The sequence below is a fragment of the Tenrec ecaudatus genome, unplaced genomic scaffold, assembly GCF_050624435.1.
Source record: "Tenrec ecaudatus isolate mTenEca1 unplaced genomic scaffold, mTenEca1.hap1 Scaffold_212, whole genome shotgun sequence".
NCBI lineage: Eukaryota > Metazoa > Chordata > Mammalia > Afrosoricida > Tenrecidae > Tenrec > Tenrec ecaudatus.
In genome coordinates, this window is record NW_027458364.1 from 28229 (window position 1) to 36671 (window position 8443).

The 8443-nt window shown below is 49.9% G+C and overlaps 1 pseudogene; it reads left to right on the forward strand.

Moving 5' to 3' along the window:
• Positions 1 to 304: 304 nt before the first annotated feature.
• Positions 305 to 936, forward strand: LOC142436309 (cyclin-dependent kinase 4-like; annotated as a pseudogene).
• Positions 937 to 8443: the final 7507 nt, after the last annotated feature.

An 8443-nucleotide genomic window follows, 5' to 3' on the forward strand; every position in this document is an offset into this window, starting at 1 on the left:
CAAGGAAAGAAAGTACTGCAAGAAGGAGGAATTAATCAACTGAATACAACTCCCCTTGATGTGATTGAACGATTGAACTGTTCGATTGTATGATATGAGAATTGTGTGCCAATAAAAGTGTTGGGCGCGTGGGAGACTCCTAAGAGGTAAACTGAGATGGAAACAGAGATGTAACCACTGCTTTTTGTGACTTGAGCGGTCGTTTGTGTCAAAGGATTGCTGAGAAGAAAGGCCTGAATGAACAGAACAGAAAGGGATGCACAACTCAGGAGGTAGCTTTGCTTAAGAATAGGCCCCTCACCAGGTTTGCCCTCGGAGAACTTCGAGGGTCTGATGGGGCAGTTTCTCAGAGGCCTTGATGTCCTGCGTGCCAATTGCAACCTGAGGCCGGAGAACATTCTGGTGACAAGTAATGGGACGGTCAAGCCGGCTGCCTTTGGCGTGACCAGAATCTCCAGCTCCCAGATGGCCCTTACACCTGTGGCTGTTACACTCTGGTGCAGGGCTCCCAAAGTCCCTCCGCAAGCTGCATAAGCAACTCCGGTGGCCACAAGCAGTGCTGGCTGATCTCTGCAGAGATGGTTTGTCGGAAGCCTCTCTTCTGTGCACTCTGAAGCTGACCAGCTAGGCAACAATTTTTATCTGTTCGGCTTGCCCCCAGAGGAAGCCTGGCCCGAGACGTATCTCTGCCCCGGGAGCCTTTTCCCCCAAAGGGCCCTGCCCAGAGGAGTCAGTGGTCCCCGAGGTGGAGAGTTCGGAGCACAGCTGCTGCTGGAAATGCTGGTTTTTAACCCACAAAAACGAATCTCTGTCTTCCGGGCCCTGAAGGACCCTTATCTAGATAAGGGAGAAGGATTAGGCATTGGAGTGGCTGGACCGGGACGAAGACCCAGAGATGGAAGAGAACCTACCAATTCCCTTCCTCTGGACACTTGAGTGGAGAGGACCGCGCCCCCTCCTCACTGAGGAGGCATGCTGTGCCTTAGCCTCTGCGCTCATCTCTGTGGCTTGTAGCTACCCCTCCCCTCAGCTTTTGACAGAGAATATTTTCCTGCCTTAATGATACACCTCTTCCCCTCCTTTAGAGACATATTCTCCTTTCTACCTCCTCCCCCAATTTTCCTACCCCAGGGGCTCTGCACTGTCTTCCCTTCGCACCTACTTTGATACAGGAAAAAAGCAAACAAACAGGGAAGTATGGTCTCTTAAAAATGAGGGGGGGTATGGGGGGGAGAATAGGGCTCCAGCTCCAGCTGTGATTGGAGAGGCAAGGACTGATGAAGAGAGAGTTCTGGTCACGGTTCAAAGAGAGTTAAATTGAAGATGTTGATTCCGTGCATAGTAATTATTTGGGAGCCATTTATTTAGAACGGAAGTAGCATATTCAGAACTGCGTGTTGAACTGGTTCTGGTAGAAACGAGCCTGGAGACGGCAAGCGTGCGCGCAAGAGAGGCAGTTGCCCCAAGCCCTGGCACACTCACGGAGTTCTGGCCGTTGTCAGTGAGCCATTTCTGTGAACGCAGTCTCGCCTTTGCCAAGTAGAACTCTGCAGACCTTGCAGAAGCAAAATGCCAGGCCTTTTCCTCTCCAGATGTATTCCAACCACTGCCCTTTGTTTTGTGGCCAAGCACAGGACCATTTGTGCCACCAAGAAATGGGATATTTCTAGGACAGTTTACTTTTAAAAGAAATTCACGTTCTCCGTCATGAGTAGGGACAGAGAAGCAAAAGGACTAGTTCAGGAACCGGGAACTGGAAGCGATGTTTGTACCTCATTGCATGGATAATTTTGTTCAGCGGGATCAGGACAAAGCTCTTCCTTACGATACGGCATTTAATGATGTCCTAAACGCCAACTTTTCCAAAATACTGCACCATGCCATCCCCTCTGAGATGACCCCCTACTCCCCTGGGTGCTCTCCCTCACTATTTCCTGGTGGAAATTTGGTAATCGCTCGCATAGTTCTATGACCCTAATTACACAAATGATGGGAAGTAGCTGGGATATAAGCAAAGGCTATAGAAAAGTTAATTCGTTGTCAATATTTTCAAAAGCAGAAACGTGTGGCTCCCGTGGGGCTGAGTGACTGCGTGGCAGCAAGTGGGCTGTCGGAAGGCACCCCCTCGTTCATGCCATGACATTCCCTTCTCTGATCCACATAGAGAGTGGGTATGAGTCAGAATTGACTCGATGGCCATGAGTTTGGTTTGAGACTTTAAATTTTCCTTATAAACTTTGATGTACTCTCTATTATAATCCACGTGTCTCCGAATTCTCTATCACTGGAGATGGTCCACAGAATTGGTGGGCTAGAAATTTAACAGAATTGGGTTTAACTGGGGGCAAATCGAACTTCAAAGTCTTAGGCTAAAATATTGACCGTTCTCTCCCTTTCTTTAGCCTTCATTCTTTTGATCATTTTCTGCTCTCTAAAGTTGTTTTCTAAAAACACTCATTGTAAGAGCTTGCTGCTGGATTTGGATTTCACAGACTCTTTCGATTGTTGTTTATAGCTGTGTCTTTTGCTTTTTTTTGCGTTATTTCTGTGTCACTGACTAAAATCTCCTAACCTGCTTTATGAGACCCTTCATGATGCATCTGCTGCCTACTGCTTCAGCTTCACCACTTTCCATTACTCTCTACTTTCCTTCCCACACTGACTCCCTCCACTTTCCCACCCGCAATACATCATGCAGAGAGAGAGAGATCAATTCCAGAAACAATAAATTATTGCAACTGATAGCAGATTACTACATAACCTACATTTCCCTACATTCTGGTAGGGAAATTTTTTATTGCCGTCCTATTAAAAACTCCCTGCTAAAATTAATTTTTCTTTTAAACAAACAAAGAAGCAAAAACTAAGTAACAAATTGTTATGGAGCTGATTATAGTTCATCGGTATCCTGCAGAAAGTTGATGAAACTATAAAGCTTTAGAGGAGCAGACAGCCTCATCTTTCTCCTGTGGGGCAGCTGGTGAGTTAGAACTGCCTACTTTGGGGTTAGTAGCTCAAAACCTCACTCATGGCACTGCAGGGGCTCCTGCTCATCAGCATCTGTACATGCAGTCCCTAGAACACTGGATTATAAACTCAGATGCAATCTACTCTTGTCTCATAACAACCCTATATGGGATTTCTGTACGTCTTTATAAAAGCAGGGAACCTCATTCCCCGCCCCCCCCCCCAGTAGCTCATAAGTCTGAATTGCCAACCTTGCAGTTATAGCTACACGATGTCTAACCACAGCACCACCAGCCCTCTTCTTATGTGGGTATACAACAAAAGACATTGCTGTGTAGGAACGTCTTTATCTTTCTGTCTTCACTGGATAACCAGAACCTTGCAAGCAGCACAAGCAACACAAGTGGCTAAATTAAATAATATCTAAAGTTTAATCCAGGTTGATGGTTTTCACAACTGCATCTCTCCACTGTTGTACATTATACATTACTGCACATTAACTACACAACTTGGACCCTGAAAATTACGGCTCCATTTCATGTCTTTTGATTTTCTGCACTGCTTCGTCTCAAGTCAAAAGTAAATTTTCTAATTATCTCTCTCCCCACCCCCACCCCAGTAGGCACTATCCCCATTTCTGCTCTGGAAATACATTTTCTGATTCCACAATGTGATATAAACTATGATCACAAATGATACTTTTGTAGGAAGCATCATTCAAAAGGAGACTACCGTTTTCTCAGGCAGCACACCTGGATGCTAACACGCCTCTCCTGGGCCCTTACTAAATGGAGCCCGCTCGTGACAGAGTTCAAAGTCCTCAAACACCGAGCTTCCAATGAGTTGTAGACAATCTTCCCTCCTCACAGTCTCCCCCCACCCCTATCTTCTCTCTCCTTGACACACACAAGTCCACAAGCAATTCTTATTACACAAACTTGGTCGGACATCAATTATAAGAGATGTCAGATTAATGGATTGGGGGTGACACTGTTCCTTTTCCATCCAAGGAACATAGTCAATAGGACATAAATCTCCATCCATCAATGTGCTAGCAAGCAGAGGTTTCTCGGGTCACCTAGGAATACCTTGGAACGCTGTGAGATTATTCAGTGGCACCCTTTATTCGCTTGAGACACAAACGCTACTCTACACTCAAAGCAAAACAAAAAGTCCAGACATGAACAGAACTAAGGAGCTCAAGTTTAATTTCACCACAATTGACCAAATTTAGAGCAACAGAAAAGAAATCTCAAACAAGCCAGTCCTGTAGAATTTAAATTTATCCTGGGCTCTGAACTCTTAAGTCGTGTGAGCTCCCTAATCAGAATGCACCGGTGTGCAGAGACCAGACGAATCCTCACATAATCCAAGAAATAAACGGCAAACCCCTAATTCGCTGAATGAATCATAAACATAGTAATTTAATCAAATTACCTGCCTCTTGAAGGCTTATCTTCATTCCTGGAGTGGAATGCTAGTATGCTATGTCTTTATCGTCCTGAAAAAGAAAAGAGAAAAAAATGAAAAAAAAAAAAAGAAAAAAGAAGAAGAATACAGCTGTCCTCCAGTTCCTAAATACTTCCTCCCCACCCCCACCCCTCCACTACCATGAACCAATTCTACCTTGCAAGTCTGGATAAAGCAGCGGTTGTACACTGGTGCAGATAGGAGCTGGAGGCACAGGGAATCCAGGGTGGATGATACCTTCAGGACCAGGGGTGTGAGGGGCGATACTGGGTGGGGGGGGGATAAGAGGGTGAGTGGGTTGGAAAAGCTGAACCAATTACAAGTATCTACATGTGACCTCCTCCCTGGGGGACAGACAACAGAAAAGGGGGTGAAAGGAGACACTGGATAGGGCGAGATATGAGAAAATAATAATTTATAAATTATCAAGGGCTCATGAGGGAGAGGGGAGCAGGGAGGGAGGGGGAAAAAGAGGACTTGATGCAAAGGGCTTAAGTGGAAAGCAAATGCTTTGAAAATGATTAGGGCAAAGAATGTACAGATGTGCTTTATACAATTGATGTATGTATATGTATGGATTGTGATCAAGAGTTGTATGAGCCCCTAATAAAATATTTTAAAAAAAAAAGCCATTTTTATCATGTCACTGCTTAAACCAGAGAAGTGGCTGCTTAATATCTGCAGGAGGTTGCAGGCACAAGCGTCCTTCCACATCTAAGGCCCTTCCACGATCGAAGTCCAATGGGCATCCATCTTCATCCTCCTTGTTCTATTTTCTTTGTTCCTCCAACACACTGTCACAACTTGTCACACCAGTTTCCAATCAGTTCCACCAGCCCAGTAGTCACCGTCCAGTCTGAGAATTCTTCTCCCGGTCCCTGACACTCTGTGAATCCCTCTTTCCTTTAATTTTCAAATGCACTTAGAAACATACAGAGAGCCAAGAGCAACTATTTACACACCATCCCATCTGTTTAGGGCTTTAAGTTGTTCATTTGTAGAACACAGAAACATCTCCCATGACCATCTTTGAACAGTCGTGTGCTGTGGCGGTTGCTGTTGTAGGTGCTGGGGAGCTGGTTCTGAGTCGTACGTGGAACCTGATGGTGCTCAGAAGTCCACAGAACGGGAGCCACCCTTGATAAGCATGGTAACAGCGTCTGAGACACTGCACACACGTCACCATAGGATATGTTAGGAAAACATAGGATCTAGATCAAGCTCTCCATTTGACAGAAGAGAATCACAGATATTAAGAACTTGCCTAAAATGAGAAATGGAGTCGAGAGAAAAAGACGTTTTTAACCAGAGGCCCTTGCTCGGAATCCAATATCCTCACACTATTCAAGTCAACATCAGGGGTTAGCCAACACACTGAACTGTGAATTGAAAATGAAAGCACATGTGATTATACAACCCTGTACCTGTAAGTTTTATTACTCAACAAATTTATCTTGTGTACTTGCTCTATACCAAGAACTATGCTAGGTGGTAGAGATTTAGAAAAGAATAAAAAATGGCTCCTGGAGCCCCGGTGGAGTTGTGATGATGCATTGGGCTGCTAACTCCAAGGTCAGCAGTTCAAAACTACCAGCTGCTTGATGAGAGAAAGATGAGGCTTTCTAGCGCTGTTGAGAGTTACAGCCTTAGATTCACAGGGGTAGTTCTCCTCTGTCCTGTGGGTCACTCTGAGGCAGCCTGGACGTGGTGCTAGGAAGAGTTTTGGTTTTGCTCTTGCGGAGCATATCCTTGGTTAGATATTGGAAATTAACATTTTTCAATTAAAATAAAAAGGAAGCAAGAAATTAATAACAAGAGGGAAGTTCGGGTTGAAATACAAAACTGAGAGGGGAATGATGACGATGCTAGGGAAGGAGGAGAAGGTCCCTGCAGTGATAGCCTTCCATCGGGGAGGCAGACGGCTTCTTAGGGACAAGTGGATCTTACACAGAAGAATGGAGAGTCCATACCGAATATTGGTGGATCAGGTAGGTAGATAGATATGGAGTTACTATGAATAAAATAGGAGTTAAATTTTGAAAGTTCATTATAGGCAAAGAGCCTAAGAAGAAAGCTGGTATGCAGATAAAAAAATCTTAGTGATGCACTAAATTAATGACAGTGCAAATGAAGTTTTATTAAACAAGCATTTAGTTTACTTCATGGGTAAACCTTACCACACGGATGTGTGTTTATGTATTTATATAGAAAATAGTTACCCAGCCCTTCGGTTTAGGGAGCCCCTGGCCTGGGGCGCCCCAGGCCTTAGGCTTTGGGAGCCCCAGGCAGGGGCGCCCCAGCCGTTAGGCTTTGGGAGCCCCAGGCCTGGGGCGTCCCAGCCCTTAGGATTTGGGAGCCCCAGGCCTGGGGCGTCCCAGCCCTTAGGATTTGGGAGCCCCAGGCCTGGGGCGTTCCAGCCCTTAGACTTTGGGAGCCCCAGGCCTGGTACGGCCCAGCCCTTAGGCTTAGGGAGCCCCTGGCCTGGGGCGCCCCAGCCCTTAGGCTTTGGGAGCCCCAGACCTGGGGCGCACCCGCCCTTAGGCTTTGTGAGCCCCAGGCCTGGGGTGCCCCTGCCCTTAGGCTTTGGGAGACCCAGGCCTGGGGCACCACAGCCCTTAGTCTTTGGGAGTCCCAGGCCTGGGGAGCCCCAGTCCTTAGGCTTTGGGAGCCCCAGGCCTGGAGCGCCCCAGGCCTTAGGCTTTGGGAGCCCCTGCCTGGTAGGGCCCAGCCCTTAGGCTCAGGGAGCCCCAGGCCTGGTAGGGCCCAGCCCTTAGGCTCAGGGAGCCCCTGGCCTGGGGCGCCCCAGCCCTTAGGCTTTGGGAGGCCCAGGCCAGGGGCACCCAAGCCCTTAGGATTTGAGAGCCCCAGGCCTGGGGCGCCCCAGCCCTTAGGCTTTGGGAGCCCCAGGCCTGGGGTGCCCCAACCGTTAGTCTTAGGGAGCCCCAGGCCTGGGGGGACCCAGCTCTTCGGCTTAGGGAGCCCCAGGCCTGGGGCGTCCCTTCCCTTAGGCCTTGGGAGTCCCATTCCTGGGCGCCCCAGCCCTTAGGCTTTGGGAGCCCCAGGTCTGGGGCGAACCAGCCCTTAGGTTTTGTGAGCCCTAGGCCTGGGGCGCCCCTGCCCTTGGCTTTGGGAGCCCCAGGCCTGGGGTGCCCCAGCCCTTAGGCTTAGGGAGCCCCAGGCCTGGGTCGCCCCAGCCGTTAGGCTTAGGGAGCCTCTGGCCTGGGGCGCCACAACCCTTTTTCTTAGGGAGCACCAGGCCTGGGGCGCCCCAACCCTTAGGCTTTGGGAGCCCCAGGCCTGGGGCGCCCCAGCCCTTAGGCTTTGGGTGCCGCAGGCCTGGGGCGTTCCAGCCCGTAGGCTTTGGGAGCTCAAGGCCTGTGGCGCCCCAGACCTTAGGCTTTGGGAGCCCCAGGCCTGGGGGCACCCAGCCCTTCGGCTTAGGGAGCCCCAGGCCAGGGGGCACCCAGCCCTTCGGCTTAGGGAGCCCCAGGTCTGGGCATCCCAGCCCTTCGGCTTAGGGAGCCACAGGCCTGGGGCGCCCCAGCGCTTATGCTTTGGGAGCCCCAGGCCTGGGGCGCCCCATTCCTTAGGCTTAGGGAGCCCTAGGCCTGGGGACACCCAGCCCTTCGGCATAGGGAGCCCCAGGCCTAGGGCGCTGCAGCCCTTAGGCTTAGGGAGCCCAGGCCTGGTATGGCCCAGCCCTTAGTCTTAGGGAGCCCCAGGCCTTGGGCGCCCCAGCCCTTAGGCTTTTGGAGCACCAGGCTGGGACGCCCCAGACCATAGGTTTTGGGAACCCCAAGCCTGGGGCGCCCAGCCCTTAGGCTTTGGGAGCCCCAGGCTTGGGGCGCCCCAACTCTTAGGCTTTTGGAGCCACAGGCCTGGGGCGCCCCCGCCTTAGGCTTATGGAGCCCCAGGCCTGGGGGGACCCAGCTCTTCGGCTTAGGGAGCCCCAGGCCAGGGGCGTCCCTGCCTTTAGGTTTAGGGAGCCCCAGGTTCGGGGCGCCCC